This window comes from Rattus rattus, chromosome 5 (genome assembly GCF_011064425.1).
Source record: "Rattus rattus isolate New Zealand chromosome 5, Rrattus_CSIRO_v1, whole genome shotgun sequence".
NCBI classification, from domain to species: Eukaryota; Metazoa; Chordata; class Mammalia; order Rodentia; family Muridae; genus Rattus; species Rattus rattus.
The window spans coordinates 106,195,351-106,211,407 of NC_046158.1; positions in this window are offsets into that span (position 1 = coordinate 106,195,351).

Genomic DNA, 16,057 nt, shown 5'->3' on the forward strand with positions numbered 1-16,057 from the left:
GCACAAGGCGTTAGCTGGTCCCACTTGTCATCATTCTAAGGAACGCTGCTATAAATGGCTCTGCACGTATAGCCCGTTTCCCTCTGTGGTAGTCTCTGGGAGGAATTCCAAACAGTGAGATTATTAGGTTAAAGAGCAGAGCATATTTATGGCCCTGTATGGGATGGGGAAGCCTTCTTCTCAGCCCCCAGGCAGGCCTGTGTCTCCAAGTTCTGTCTCTGGGTGAATGCCCACACCAGTCTTCCATTTGGTGCCAGAAACCAGCACCCCATTGAACAAGCAGCTTGGTGTGGGGGGGTGTTGGGGGTAGATGAGCTTTGGGAATGGGGAATGAGGCCAAGAGTCCTGTTCTGTCGTTAGATGGCTGCTTCCCTAGGGTAGGTCTTGAGTCCTATGACTACAATCCTTTTGCAGTCTCAGAGAAGAGAGCGATGTCTCCTCTGAGTGGGTGGCCCATGTGTCCCTGGCCTAATCTATTTCCACGTCCCTCATCCAGATCCTTGGGTCCTGTCTAGGCTGTCCCTCCCCCTGTCCCTTGCCTTTGCCTCTCCTGTTCTCATTTTCTTGAACCACCTATCATGAACCTCTGACCCATAAGTCTGGATAGGAGAGGAAGGGGACCCCACAGTCTGATTTGTTTTAGAGTATATCCCCCCTCAGAGATTACCTGCATTTTCTGGGGACTTGGGTTTTATCTAAAAAACCAATGAGCTGGGCGCTGTGAAGGGTTCTGCTGTGAAAGGAGAGGCCTTGGTCATCTGAGTCCTAGCTCCAGCCCCCATGGGTGGTGACACTTGGGGGACACTCTTTCAGGGTAGGGTAGCAAGACTAGTCCCAGTCTTGCTAGCTGATGAGGGAGACAATGGCCATGGAGCTTGTGGGTGCACATGAGGGAGATTACGTGGGCTGTGTGATTTTCCCGGACAGGCAGAGCTGAGAGGCAGGTGAAATCATTCTGTCTAAAATCTCAGAGACAAGTTCCTCTGTAAAGCTGCTAGAGTGACTAAAGCTTGACTGGGGAGTCAGAAGACTTGGGATTCATTGGGGGTTCTAGGGCCAGTCCCAGTGAAGATCTCAGGAAGTCCACTGCCTTACTAAGGCAAGCATTATGCTAGCCCAGTCTTATACAGAGAATCACCACAGTCAGACACACAAGAATTCAGTGGAGCAGGCAGATGTTGGAACCAGGCCAGAAGAAAAATGGAGACCCCGAGCCTTTGAGGTGTCAGCTGACCTGCCTGGTCATAGTCAGGGTAGTGTTAGAGCCCTTCAAGACTTCTCCTCCTCTATGCCCATATGGAGGTCATATCACTGTAGGTGAACATGGGCAGGGCCACCAAAGCAAATGGGCTGAGATCAATGTCGAGAACCAGCCAAGTCCCATTTTCCACCTCCCACCCTCCCTCCTAGGTGTCTCCTGCAAATGCTGGGGGAAGAACATGAGTGGATTATGAAGGAAGAGAAACAATTGGGTCCTCAAGTCTCAGGGTGCAGGCTTGGCAACTCTGGGGTTCAGAGGACTCTTTCAGACTCCTACTTCTCAGAAAAGAAGCCAGCTAACACTAACCAAAGCTACCCCCATCTGCATTCTTTCCTGAGAACAGATCATCTATTGAATGGGTATTCATGTTTGGATGGCCTCAATAAGAGGAGACTGGACAGGGGCTGCTGGTGACATAATTATGACCCCCATGAAGACTGTTCCCAGATACTTCAGAGTCTTTTATCTCAGCCTGAATGGTTGGAGGTGACGTCTCCATCAACTCTATCCAGGCATGGCCACATAGAGTGCTTTCACTATGACTAGAAGAGAGGTAAAATGCTACTTCCAAGAGCAAGGTTAGAACCATGGCTTTTTGCTAATCTCTGAAACACAGTTATTGAAATCTGTGAGTGCCCAGTGTACAAAATCCTCCTGTGGACTCACAGTGGATGTGTTGAAGGTGAAAGAAATAAATACTATTCTTGCAAGTCAGCGAGATTCAGGAGATACTTGTTACTGCAGCTTAGCCTTGTCTATACTGACTGGTGCACTTACAAGGCTGGCCAATAAGATCCTTGCCTAAAACTTCAGAATAAAGAGTTCTCTGGTAGCTGAGCTGTTATGGTTTCTGCAGTAGGAACACAGATATGGGTGAGCTGTGTTCCAGAAAAATAGATGAAGAGGGAGGTGGCTACAGTGAAAGTTGCAGAGAAAAAAAAAAGAAAGTTGCAGAGAATTCCTAGTCATCCTATTTCTCGTGAAAGATCTAGATGGCTAAAAACTCTTGTGTGGTTCTGTGAGCCATTTGTCCTTTCTCTTATATTTTTGGTTGTGAGCCTAGCCTTTAACGGCTGAGCCATCTCTCCAGCCCCCATTTGACCTTTCTCATCCACGCTGGGGCTAGTTGCAGTTTCTTTCGCCTCTGTTCTGCTACAGAGTGAAGGGGGACAGTATCTCATGTCACAGACGAGTGTGGGTCATGAACCACACTGTGCTGACTTGTTTAATGTCAACTTGACACAAGCTAGAGTCACTGGAGAGACGGGAGCCTCCATAAGATCAGGCTGCAGGCAAGCCTGTAAAGACATTTTTTAAAAAATGAATGATTAATAGAGTAGGGTCCAGTCCACTGTGGGTGGTGCCACTCTTAGGCTGGCAGTCCTGGGTTCTAGTACCCCTCCATGGCCTCTATGTCAGCTCCTGTTTCCAGGTGCCTGTTTGAGTTCCTATCCTGACTCCAATCAATGATGACCAGTGATGTAGAAGGATAAGCCAGACAAACCCTGGTGTTTTGGTCATGGTGTCTCATCACAGCAATAGTAACCCTGAGGTAGCCATCAAAAGGCAAATGTTCACTTGCTCCCTTTCCTGGTAAGACAGTTTGAACAGCAGAGAGCATGTAACTCTTCTTCTCATCCTCTCCCAGCTACACCTTCCCATAGCAACTGTTTTCATCAGCAGAGTGGCTACCATGATCCAAAGGTGCATGTACCCCTAGAAGTCACATGATACAGTCCAACTCCTCCAGTGATAGTCTTAAGAGGTGGGACCAGGGGCTGGGAAGTCACCTCAGTGGGAGCAGTACTTACCTGGTAAGTGTGAGGCCTTGGGCTCAGGTTCCTGCACTGCGAGTCAAAACCAGAAGCCCCACAAAAACGTGTCTGTACTTGCACTACACACAGCGCTCATAGTCCCCTTGGAAGAGTGACATTGTGTTGTGTCTTACTTGTTTTAAGCAGGGCCTTATGTAACCCAGGCTGGCTTCAAACTCACTGTGTAGCCGAGGATGATTTTGACCTTCTAACCCTCTGATCTCCACCTTCCAAGTGCTGTGAAGAGAGATATGCACCACCATGCCTAATTTACACTGTGATTTGGACCAAGGGCCTTGTGTGTGTTAGGCACCACTCTACCAGCTGATGAACATCAGAATATTTTGGAGACAGGGCCTCAGTACATAGTCCTGACTGGCACAGAATTTGCTATGTAGACCAAGCTGGCATGGAATTTACAGAGCCCCACTGTGTTTGCTTCCCGAGTGCTAGGATTACAGTCCATGTATGCTAGCACACCTGGCCCGATTCTGTGTGTACCCAGCCCAGGAGACAAGTGCTGAGGGAGGGCCACCCAGAGCCTTGATGTTCCCAGACTGGGAGGGCTAAGTTCAGCCTTGTGACTGAGTGTCAGCACTCAAGGAAGAAACTTCCAGATCTCAGGCGCGGTACTCTACAAGATTCCTAGAGGCCCTTCCCAGTAGCCAGTCCTAAGACCCTGTCTGAGTTTTTTTCCTGTTACTGTGATAAAAAACTTGACTTTAAGGGAGAAAGGGTTTGTTTGGCTTACAGTTATAGGTTACTGTTATAGGAAAAGTCAAGGCAGGGACTTAAAGGAGCTCGCTGTGTGGTACCCAGATCCAAGGACAGAGGGCAGTGGGTTGATGAATGCATGCCAGTGCTTAGTGGGCTCTCTCCTTATTAATTACAGGGCCCAGCCCATTCCATGGTACTGCCCCCTTTCAGCTTGGGTCTTACCACCTCAATTAACTCAGTTAAGAAAATCCCTCGCAGACCAACCCAATCCATGTGAGTTTTCATGGAGATTCCCTTCCCAGATGGCTCGACTCTATTTCAAGCGAAAGGCAACCACTACGGAGGCCTAAGAAATAGTCCCAAAGGCAAAAATGCTTGCGATCAAGCTTGAGGATTTGATCTTGGTCCCTGGGACCCACGTGGTAGAAAGGGAAACTGAGTCCCACAAGTGTTCTCCAGCCTTTCCTTCCACTACAAAACAAAGAAATAAAATGTTATTATAAAATAATAATAATAATAAATATCAGATCCACTTCTTAGCTGGGTTAAGGTAAATGCACTCTGGCTTCAGAAGGCTTCCTTATGCTTGGGCAGAGTCTTCTCATAGGCTGTTAGCTTTGGGGAGGCATTCCCTCCCCTCTGTCTCTCTGTTCCTCTGTGTGTCTCTGTCTCTGTCTCTGTCTCTGTCTCTCTCTCTGTGTGTGTGTGTGTGTGTGTGTGTGTGTGTGTGTGAGAGAGAGAGAGAGAGAGAGAGAGAGAGAGAGAGAGAGAGAGAATGAGTGAGACCCAGACTCTCAGGATCCCACACAGGGTGCAGCAGCCCTAACAGACATCTCTGCAGAAGGTTCAGCAAATGTTACCCAACCAGGAAGAGATCAATGTCCTCACACAGGATGCTCTGGGAGAACAGCTCTAAGGGCATTCCTCTGTGTATGTGTATGTGACAGGGGATGAGACCCAGACTCCCAGGATCCTCACACAGGATGCAGCAACCCTAACAGCCCTCTCTGCAGAAGGTTCAGCAAATGCTACCCAACCAGGAAGAGATCAGTGACCCTGATATGGAGAATTCAGGGCTGGAAAAGACAGTGAGCAAGAGGTCGGCAGTTGAAGCAGGCACTGAGTTTTCAATTAACAGGCTCCAGTGCTAGAAGCAGATGGTTAATGGATCATCAGTGCTGGTAGCGTGACTGCTGCCACCCAGGGCTGGGGATATACCAGGTTCCGATTCCCCTGAAATGAGGAATCTTCCAGCTCTTCAACCTGAGGAAACTGGAGAGATCAGGCTTCAGCAGGGACACAATGCGCAGGATGGAGGGCAGGGCAGTGTGAGCCAACTGTGTCCTGCTTGGCAGAGCTCTCCTCACCCCCATCCCCACCCCCCGCCCCTTGGGGATAAGCTGGGATCACAGTATGGACAGTCACCTGTATTCACCAGAGCAGCTTGCAGCTCTTTCTTTGGTTGAAAATGCTAGTACAGAGAAAAGAGCAAGAACTTCATGGGGTCTTTACCAAATTTAAATGTGCATCTCACTCCCACCTCTGTTTCTTCCTCTGCTAGGGAGTAAAGAAGAGGATGGTCCCAGATGGCAGCCACCATCTTGAAGCTATTCCTCAGTCACCCCAGGGGATAGAATGTGTGTAGGTAGTCACGATGAAGGTGTGGACTGGGAGTTCTCATCTCGCTGTCTGAGGCTCTCTCTCAGTTTCAGTCTGTATCCATAAAGTGGGTTGGAATGGTGCCCATCTTGAATGATGGCTGTGGGGTTGTACGATATAGAAGTTAGCTGAAAGGAATTATGGGAGGAGAAGAAAGAGGAGGAAGAAAGAAGAAAAAGGAGGAGGGGGAAATTCAGGAAGGAAGAAGGAAGGAAGGAAGAAGGAAGGAAGGAAGGATAGAAGAAGCCACTACTCCACTGCCATCACATCGTAGTCCCAGCACTAAGAAGGCTGAGGCAAAAGGGTGCCATGAGTTTGAGGCTAGACTGGGCTATACAGTGAGAATTCAACCCTGGACTAGAGAGTTAGTCTTAAAAATAAAAATAAAAAGAACAAGAAAAGAATGTTGCCCTGGGCAAAGGTCAAGAGCCACAGTACTCGATACACCCCTGTGAGCTGGCAGAGCTCTCACAATGATGAGTAAGGTTTTGGATTGTACCCCTTGCCTTTGGGGTTGGGCAAGGTCCACAGGCTGCTGGAGGCCTGCTGCTGGGATGGGGCTGCCACCTTCCCCCTCATCAGGGAGCGTTTGGTTTTACTTGGCATTAACAGGCCTTTCCCCGGCTCTCTGAGGCCTCAGGAGAGCAGACGTTGTCCTGTAATCCATCAGCAGCTCAGACTCCCCTCTCTTGCCACCTTGCAGCAGTCTGACAGAGTCACTTCCTGCTGCTGACACGGAGCACCACAGGTGGAGTCATTTATAGAGAATAAAGGATTCTGGGGCTAAAGACCAGCAGTTGCCTGTGGTGAGAACCTTCTCTCTAACGAGGGTTCCGCCAAGTCCCAGCATCTCATAGGACATCACATGGGGAGGCAGAAATCCTGGTTCGGGTTCTATAAAGCCACGGTCCCCCTAGATAAGGCCCCTTGCTCAGTCTCCTTAAGACTTAATTTCTTCTCAAAAGTACCACCTAAAATGTACAGTTTGGGCTGCTTTTCCACCTCGTTGATGTCTTTTAAGAGTTCCATTGCAAAGTGAGGTGTGCGTGTGCATGCGAGCATGTGTGCGTGCGTGCACACACGTGGGACCAATTCTGTTCCTTTTCTGTTTCCTCACCCTTGCCAGTCTCACCATAAGCTGCTGCCTGCAAGCTCTGTTGTCTGAGTCCACAGCTGCAGAGGCTGCTGTCTGTTCTCTTCACCTCTTTTGTTGGCCAGCCCCTGTAGTTCCTGCTAGCTCCTTTCCCCACCTGCCCCTTGAGAGCTGATCCCATTTCTCCTGGAGTCTCAATGCTCTGGTCCAAAGCTCAAGAGACTATTCCTGTTCCTTTTCCAAAGATGCAGCCCTCTCACCCTTCCTCTGTAGTTGGCACCCTGCTCTGTGTCCCTCTGAATCTTGAGAGGCAGAATGTTCCAGGAAAAGCTTTGTAAATTCTCTTCTTAGTCTGTGCCGATTCCACTGGGGTTCTTCCACTCCTCAACCCAGCAAGATACCTCCTTTTGCCCAAAGCCATTGCCCCCAAAGACCTTCTTGCCTACTGTGGCTAAGCCACAGCTCTGGGCTTTGTAGGGAGTGGCCTTGTGCCTATGGAGGAGACTAATTAAAACTCAGTTCTCACAGTCAGCAAGAGTCACAGACGAAGAGCTGCCCCACAGCCAGAGGTGCAGATATTAGTGCTGGCCACTGGGCTGCTCAGTAATTCTACAGGGTGGTGAGATCAGAAGCTGTTCCAAGTGTAACATACGCTGCTCCTGCAGCTCCTGCCTCCCAAGGTCAAGGCAGAGCTAATGTGACATGGCCTAACTCTGTTGCAAAAAAAACAAGAGCGAAGCTTGCAGATGCCCCACTAGCGGCGTGTGCTGTTTCTATTGGAGTCTGACACCCTCCCGGTCTGGATGAAGAGCTTGGGATTGCTCAGGGTCCCCAAAGTTGACCCAGGATTAGCTAGCAACATGAATTCCTTCTTTTGCCCAAACTGCAGCCTTCCGGGTTGGGGCTGAGGGTGTGCACTGTGCGTGTGTGAATCATCATACTGCTTCCGCATTGGGGTACCCCCACATCTGCTTCCACATCAGGGTACTCCCATATCTGCTTCCACATCAGGGTACCCCCACATCTGCTTCCACATCAGGGTACCCCCATATCTGCTTCCACATCGGGGTACCCCACATCTGTTTCCACATCAGGGTACCCCCCATATCTGCTTCCACATCGGGGTACCCCCACATCTGCTTCCACATCGGGGTACCCCCACATCTGCTTCCACAACGGGGTACCCCCCACATCTACTTCCACATCGGGGTACCCCCCACATCTGTTTTGTTGTCCTGTCCATGCTAGTTAGATCTCGGAGGTAGCTGGTTTCGGGAACATTGCTTTTCCTTCTTTTGCCCTATAGCCTCCTGGAATTTGTATGAGGGTCACATTACCAGGAAGTGGACAGAGGCCTGATGGAAAAGGGTGTTCCCAGAACCTTGCCACGCCCCTCCAAAACCTTCCCTCAAGACCTTACACTACAGGAAGTGGTCCCCCTACCCCACCCCCCTCCCCCTGCCCCCCCTACCCCAGCTCTCCCCTGCCCCCTCCGGTCCCCAGAGGAGATCAGATGACAAACATCTGCCAGGCAGAAGCTTGGAACTTCACAGACATCTTGAAATGAAAGGGCTCCCTGCAGGGTGTATGTTGAAGGCTCTAGAAACAGTGGTGGTGGCCATTTTTGCCATACAGGGCCAAGCATCCTGAAATAACCAACTTGCAGAGAGGTAGAGATAAAAAGAAACCTGACTTGCTGAGAAAATACTGCAGAGAAATAGTGCCAGCTCCCTCTGCAGTTCTGGTGTCTGGTTAGGCCTACCAGTTTCCTTTATGGACCAACCCATTTGAATTGGACTATTTTGCTACTTACAAAATTGAGATCTGAGAGGTCCCAGGGTGGATTTATAATAGTATTTGATCAGAACACAGAACATCCAACATTCTGTCTCAGCCAGCTACCCCTTGCTGCTGGAGGAGGAGCAGCAGGCCCTTAAAGGACACCCACCATCTGCATTCCAAAGAGGCTCCTCCTGCCTCAGCCCTCCCAGTGATGAGCTGACATCCAGGCCTGCATCAGCCACAACTAACTCCTGTTCCAACTCTACCTAAGGTCTAGCTGGCTAGCCAAGATGACACTAGGACACTATCTCTCCTAGGATTCTAGGAAAGCTCCTCGCCTCCCGAGGAAGGATGCTCAGGCATGGGAGGATACAAGCCAGGGGAGGCAGAGGGAGCCATTTCATCTCCCAGGCCTGGGGTGGAGGCCTCCTGAGGGCCCACTTTCTTCTTGCCCATTGGAACTGAAACAAAGAAATCCATCTGTAGTCTTTGTCTCCCTAGAGATAACTTGGTGATGTCCTACAACCTGAGGTCAAAGGAGGCTGAAATATGTTTCAAACCCCATCCTAGCAGAGAGCACTCTGCCTCAAATACACTTTGCACATTCCATGTCCCCCAAGGCACCATTGAGAGGCAGAAGGATTTTAAGAGGTAGGGTCTGGTGGGGATGTCTTTGGATCACTGGAGGTTTGCCCTTGAAAGGAGCTGGAGTTTCTGGTCTCTTCTATCCCCTCACACTTCCCCAACCACGAAAGCAGTGGCTTGTGCTCCTATGTTGCAGACTTGTCTCTAGAGTCTTAAAGATGAAAGGTTTGTCCCTTTAGCAACTGGAACCTTCAAAATCAAGGCCCAAAAGACCCTCTCCCTCCTCTAGGCTCCTCGGAGATTTGTTATGATGGCCCATCATCACCTTGCCCTCCTGAGCCCCTCATGGAGGGGCTTCTGTTACTCTCTTTCTGGCCCTAGTGGGGCAGAGCAGAAAAGAAGTATCCAGAAGGAGGTAGTCTTCTCTGCTGGTTGATGCCTGGAACTGAGCAGCTATTCTGTAATCCCAGGAAACTGGTCTGAGCTGGTCCACTAAGGAAGGCAACGGGGAACAAAGATTGGGTCCCTATTGATGTCACTACAGCCTTGAACTACCCAGCTCTGGGCCATCCTACCTATGGACTTCTTGGCACTGGAGACACATGTCCTTTTATGTTTAAGCACCTCTCAGTTCAGCTTTCTTGGAGCAGGAAGCATTGTACTCAGTCCCCCTATTTCTGCTCTGCTGAGTCCCCGCTCCAGTATACCAGTGTAGATCAGCACCCCTACTCTGGAGAAAAGCAACAATCCAGCTAGCTCCCTTCCCCAACCCCACGGGAGCTCAGTCTCGTGTGTGGCTGGCTGTTCATTATATAACCACTGCAGCCACAGAGAAGCTGAGGGCTGTGTTCAAAACCCTAGGCTGCGGGTGGCTGGGGAAGGTGTTATGAAAACTGCCTAGAGCAGTTCTCAACCTTCCTAATGCTGTGACACTTTAATGCAGTCCCTTGTGTCATGGTGACCCCCAACCATAAATTATTTTCATTGCTACTTTATAACTATAATTTTGCTACTATTATGAATAGTAATACAAATATCTATATTTTCTGATGGTCTTAGGTGAACCTTGTGAAAGGGTCATTCAACCCCTTCTGAGGTCGAGACCCACAGGCTGAGAACCATTTGTCTACAGAAAGGTCATTCCCGCACCCTCAGAGCCAATACTGCATCAATGGCCAGCCCAGCTTGCCTGTGTTCTAACAATGTAGGCAAGGGAGAGTGGAGGCGGGGCCTGGGGATGGGCCAGAAGGCCCTCATGGAGGGAGTAGGCTGCTCTGTGGCTACCACTCACTTGCCCGCTGTGGGGTGAAAGCAACAACTGATTATAGATATTTGCTTCTGAGCAAATGTTCTCTTTATAATACGCCGGGGCCCCTTGAGAGCCCTCTCCAGAGCCATTGTGTTTAAAACACACTGATTTGATCCTGGGTGTTGCTAAGGAGGAAAACCAAAAAGAACCCCCAAGTTCCGGGCAATCAAACCCACCCACCCTGCAAGCTCGCTGCTTTCTGGGAAAGAAGCAGGGGTCAGGAGAAGGGCCTGGAAGTAGTTACTAGGGTCCTAAATATCTCTGGACCCCAAGGCCACCTACTACAATGCTAAGTGGAGGATCCTGAGAGTCCTGGGACGGTCTCTCCTGAGTTGAGCAGACACAAACCACCCTTTAACCCCTCTTCCTCACCCAGAACTCTCAACTCAGAGTGCCTGTGCTAAGTTCTCTGGCTGTGACCTAAGTAAAAAAATCCTGGGCAGACCACATGTGCTCATAATCACAGTGAAGGAAAACAGAGAGAGGTGGGGCCTTTGGGCTCCCTGGCCAACTCGGTAAGCTTCAGGTTAGAGATCTAGCCTCAAAATACAGGCAAGCACCTCTCGAGGAGCAACATCTGAGGTGGAGCTCTAGCCTTCACAGACATTCATACTTGCATCCACATATGCAGCCATGTGAACATGCATGGAACACGCACACACTTCGAATCCTTTCCTTTCTTTCTACAGAGCTAACCATGACAAAGAGAAAGTGAGCAGGGTGGGAGATGCTATGAGCTGCTCTCCACATTAATTCTGCCACCTCCTCCCACCAACACCCAAACTCTGTCAAGCTCTCCATTCGCAGCTGTGGGTTACTACGGTGTTTCCAAGACCATATGGAAGATTCTGAATGAAGGAAGGGATCTACAACATAGAGGCCAAGCCCTATCAACGGCTACCTCATGAGGGTGGCTGTTCTCAGAGCTCCTGGCATAAGAGAGGATCTTCTAGGAGTCTTTGAGTGTGTCACATTGTTAGTGAGAAGAAGGTGGGTATCCAACTCCAGACCTGACAGCTGATAAGTGCATCCTTCCTTTGCCCTCTGTCTCAACTCTTGGTGGATCAGGTGGTATCTGCACAAGTGGGGGAGAGCATCCATCCACTCAATAATACTCATCTCTTCGAGAAACACCCAGAAGTAATATGTGAATGTGTGTTCCACCATAGGAGGGCCTTCACCGTTTTGGGCCCTAGGAGTCAGTTCCATGAGTCAGGATCTTTGGGGTGGTACCCATGTCCAGTGAGAGGTGTTCTCAGTTCATGGTTCATGGACTGAGCAAAGGAGAGTTTCAGTGTCTCCTAGGATTGAGTCAGACCATCAGTGTGCATAGCACTTGGGCTGCAGCATTCATCACACCTTGTAGATCTGGACCTGCTACCGAATGCTGGCCAGACCTTCAGCAATGAACCCCGATCCATGTCTACAGTGTATGCATCTTTTTGTGCACAAATTACAGCAGACAGCTGTAGCCATAGCAGCCACTCAACACACCCTCTCTAAAGCAGCAGTGCACCTGAGGCTAGAGCTCTGCTAAATACAGCCCTGGACTCCCGCTGTCCCTACCCATGGAACTTTCCAGTCAGAAGCAGCTACCTTGGGCTCCCTCTCAGCATGGGGTCTGTCCAAGAAGGTGAGGGGTGTTCACAAACAACCACAAAAACTCACCTTTCTATCCAGATGGTGATCTTGGGAGACTTCCAGACTTACGCTTGGGGGAAGGGGGGCAACTTGCTACTTCTAAATAATGGGGTTTCCTTTTGCTTGCTTGCTTGTTTGTTTGTTTGTTTTTTCAGTTTCTGAGTCTTCTCGCTGTGGCCTGTGCACTATGATACAAAACAGCAGTTAACATAGGAGCCAAACACAACTTCTTTTCTTTTTTTTTTTTTTTTATTAACTTGAATATTTCTTATATACATTTCGAGTATTATTCCCTTTCCCGGTTTCCGGGCAAACATCTCTCTCCCCCCTCCCCTTCCTTATGGGTGTTCCCCTCCCCACCCTCCCCCCATTGCCGCCCTCCCCCCAACAGTCTAGTTCACTGGGGGTTCAGTCTTAGCAGGACCCAGGGCTTCCCCTTCCACTGGTGCTCTTACTAGGATATTCATTGCTACCTATGAGGTCAGAGTCCAGGGTAAGTCCATGTATAGTCTTTAGGTAGTGGCTTAGTCCCTGGAAGCTCTGGTTGCTTGGCATTGTTGTACATATGGGGTCTCGAGCCCCTTCAAGCTCTTCCAGTTCTTTCTCTGATTCCTTCAACGGGGGTCCTATTCTCAGTTCAGTGGTTTGCTGCTGGCATTCACCTCTGTATTTGCTGTATTCTGGCTGTGTCTCAGGGCGATCTACATCCGGCTCCTGTCGGTCTGCACTTCTTTGCTTCATCCATCTTGTCTAATTGGGTGGCTGTATATGTATGGGCCACATGTGGGGCAGGCTCTGAATGGGTGTTCCTTCAGTCTCTGTTTTAATCTTTGCCTCTCTCTTCCCTGCCAAGGGTATTCTTGTTCCCTTTTAAAGAAGGGTGAAGCATTCACATTTTGATCATCCGTCTTGAGTTTCATTTGTTCTAGGCATCTAGGGTAATTCAAGCATTTGGGCTAATAGCCACTTATCAATGAGTGCATACCATGTATGTCTTTCTGTGATTGGGTTAGCTCACTCAGGATGATATTTTCCAGTTCCAACCATTTGCCTATTTAATTTCATAAAAGTCATTGTTTTTGATAGCTGAGTAATATTCCATTGTGTAGATGTACACATTTTCTGTATCCATTCCTCTGTTGAAGGGCATCTGGGTTCTTTCCAGCTTCTGGCTATTATAAATAAGGCTGCGATGAACATAGTGGAGCATGTGTCTTTTTTATATGTTGGGGCATCTTTTGGGTATATGCCCAAGAGAGGTATAGCTGGAACCTCAGGCAGTTCAATGTCCAATTTTCTGAGGAACCTCCAGACTGATTTCCAGAATGGTTGTACCAGTCTGCAACCCCACCAACAATGGAAGAGTGTTCCTCTTTCTCCGTATCCTCGCCAGCATTTGCTGTCACCTGAGTTTTTGATCTTAGCCATTCTCACTGGTATGAGGTGAAATCTCAGGGTTGTTTTGATTTGCATTTCCCTTATGACTAAAGATGTTGAACATTTCTTTAGGTGTTTCTCAGCCATTCGGCATTCCTCAGCTGTGAATTCTTTGTTTAGCTCTGAACCCCATTTTTTAATAGGGTTATTTGTCTCCCTGTGGTCTAACTTCTTGAGTTCTTTGTATATTTTGGATATAAGGCCTCTATCTGTTGTAGGATTGGTAAAGATCTTTTCCCAATCTGTTGGTTGCCGTTTTGTCCTAACCACAGTGTCCTTTGCCTTACAGAAGCTTTGCAGTTTTATGAGATCCCATTTGTCGATTCTTGATCTTAGAGCATAAGCCATTGGCGTTTTGTTCAGGAAATTTTTTCCAGTGCCCATGTGTTCCAGATGCTTCCCTAGTTTTTCTTCTATTAGTTTGAGTGTGTCTGGTTTGATGTGGAGGTCCTTGATCCACTTGGACTTAAGCTTTGTACAGGCAAACACAACTTCTTAAGCTGGCAGTGCTGTTCCTGAGTAGAAAGAATCAGAAAGATCAGGAGTTCAAGGCCAACCTGCTTTACATGGCAAATTTAAGGCCAACCTAAAACACACACACACACACACACCCACACACACACACACACACACACACAAACGGCACAAGAGACCCGGTGTGTACTAGAAGAACAGTAACCTGGTAGAAGTGAGTGGACACAGACTTAGATCTTGAGAGACACAAAGAGGCACAAAGAAGAGAGCACAGTGGCTATGCCCTCAAAGGGAATATCGATGGAGGGGAGGCAGAGATTACGTATAAGAGCCCACTCTTGGGGCCCATGGTCTCACAGGATCTGAAACTGGAGCCCAGTAGGCTGTCACTTGGTTTCGGGGGGTCGTGGAATACCTCCCCCCATTTATTTCATATTGCACTACCTTTTAAAGTTGTTATTTTAAAATTATGTGTATGTGTGTGGGTATGTGTATGTGAGTGTAGTTACCTGAGGAGACCAGAAGAGGGTGTTAGATCCCTGAAGTTGGAGTTACAGGCAGCTGTGAGCCACCCCATATGGGTGTTGGACACTAAACTCAGGTCCTCTGGAAGAGCAATATGAACTCTTAGCTGCTGAGTCACTTTTCCAGTCCTGTGGAGACATTTCAAAGCTGGTCTCTTGCTGGCAACAATGAAACGATGAAGGAACCCATATGGTTTTTGTTCTAGAGTGCTCAGAACCGATACAAAAGCAAGGAATTACCCAAATAACACCACATTCACAGGTTGTCATCTTTATATATGTTGCCTGTTGCTGCATCCAAACACCTGACCAAAACAAAACAAAACAACCAAAAAAAAAAAAAAACAACTTGAGGAAAGAAGGGTTTGTCATGGTTCACAGTTTGAGGGCACTGCACATCTTGGCTGGGGAGGCATGGCAGGCAGGACCATGAGGCAGCTGGCCACATCATATCCAGTCAGGGAGCAGAGAATGGTTAAGTGCTGATGTTCAGCTCAATTTCTCATTTTAAAAACTTACATGTATTTATCTTGTGTGTATGGATGAGGAGGTCAAAGGACAACTTGAGGGAACTGGTTCTCACTTTCTGCTATGGGTTTGGCATTTGGTTCCCAGCGCTCATGAAGGACCACTGTGCTGTGTAACTCCAGTTCCAGATCCAATGCTCTCTTCTGACCACACATGTACATATTCCCTCAAAGCCACATGTGAACATATATAAATTACACACACACACACACACACGACTTATTTTGAGACAGGGTCTCACTATATAGTTCTGAGTAACCTGGAACTTGCTATGTAGATCAGGCTAGGCTCGAATTCATAAAGGTCCATCTGCTTCTGCCTCCTGAGTGCTGAGATGGAAGGTGTATAGTATCCTCCCCACACCTTTTTAAGGCTCCCCTCCAGCCCTTGGGTCCTCTGCATCCCACACTTCAGATTACAAGGATAAGCAGGGCCATAAGCACAGCCGGAATGTCCTCTTCCCACAAACTCTCAACACTTGCAGAGAGTTGTGGGTGAGAGGTAGGTGATGGTGGTGGAGGGAGTCATGATCACGTGGTACAGGCAGTAAGCCCAGCTGAGCGGATTGGGTGTCAAGCGGATGGGGCTTCGGGCCGAGAGTACGTTCTGATTGGCTGTCATCTCAGCTTCTGAGGCGCATGCGCAGAGCCCGATTTCCTGTTTGGCTGACTCAGCCACGCGTCTGTTTGGCGGGAGTTGGTGGCTGGTGTGAGGTGAGCTTCATGAGACTTGCGTCCATGGACCAGGCCAGGTTGGGCCGGGCTGGGCTTTGGGTCAGGCAGGGACTGATAGGGAACTCGGGCCGATGGGCAGTCTTGTTGCTGGGTCTGGTACACAGACAAACCTTTAGGGGCAAGTTGGTGGCCCTGGAGAGCCCAACTTCGCCCTTTGCTTGGCTTCTGGCACCTGAGACTTAGAGAACAGTGGGCAAAGATGGACTTCCGGTGCTCCCTCTGAGACAGGCCCTGTCCTCCATCTTGGTTTTGGCAAGGGGCTTCCTTGCAGGCTCCGTAGGGGTATTTGCTGGAGCTGAGCCTTTTAAGTTCCGTGATGTTTAGGAACATTGGGGGTGTGTGTTGCATTTTAGCCTTTGGTGAAGAGCTACACAGGAGCCAGGCACCAAGTGTCACCTGTGTAGTGTGGGTGGGAGGACTCACAGAGTGAAAGGGACGTGGCTTCTGGGCGCCCCCAAGCCGAGGCCCTGTTGGGTATTTGCTCAGAGATACCACATCT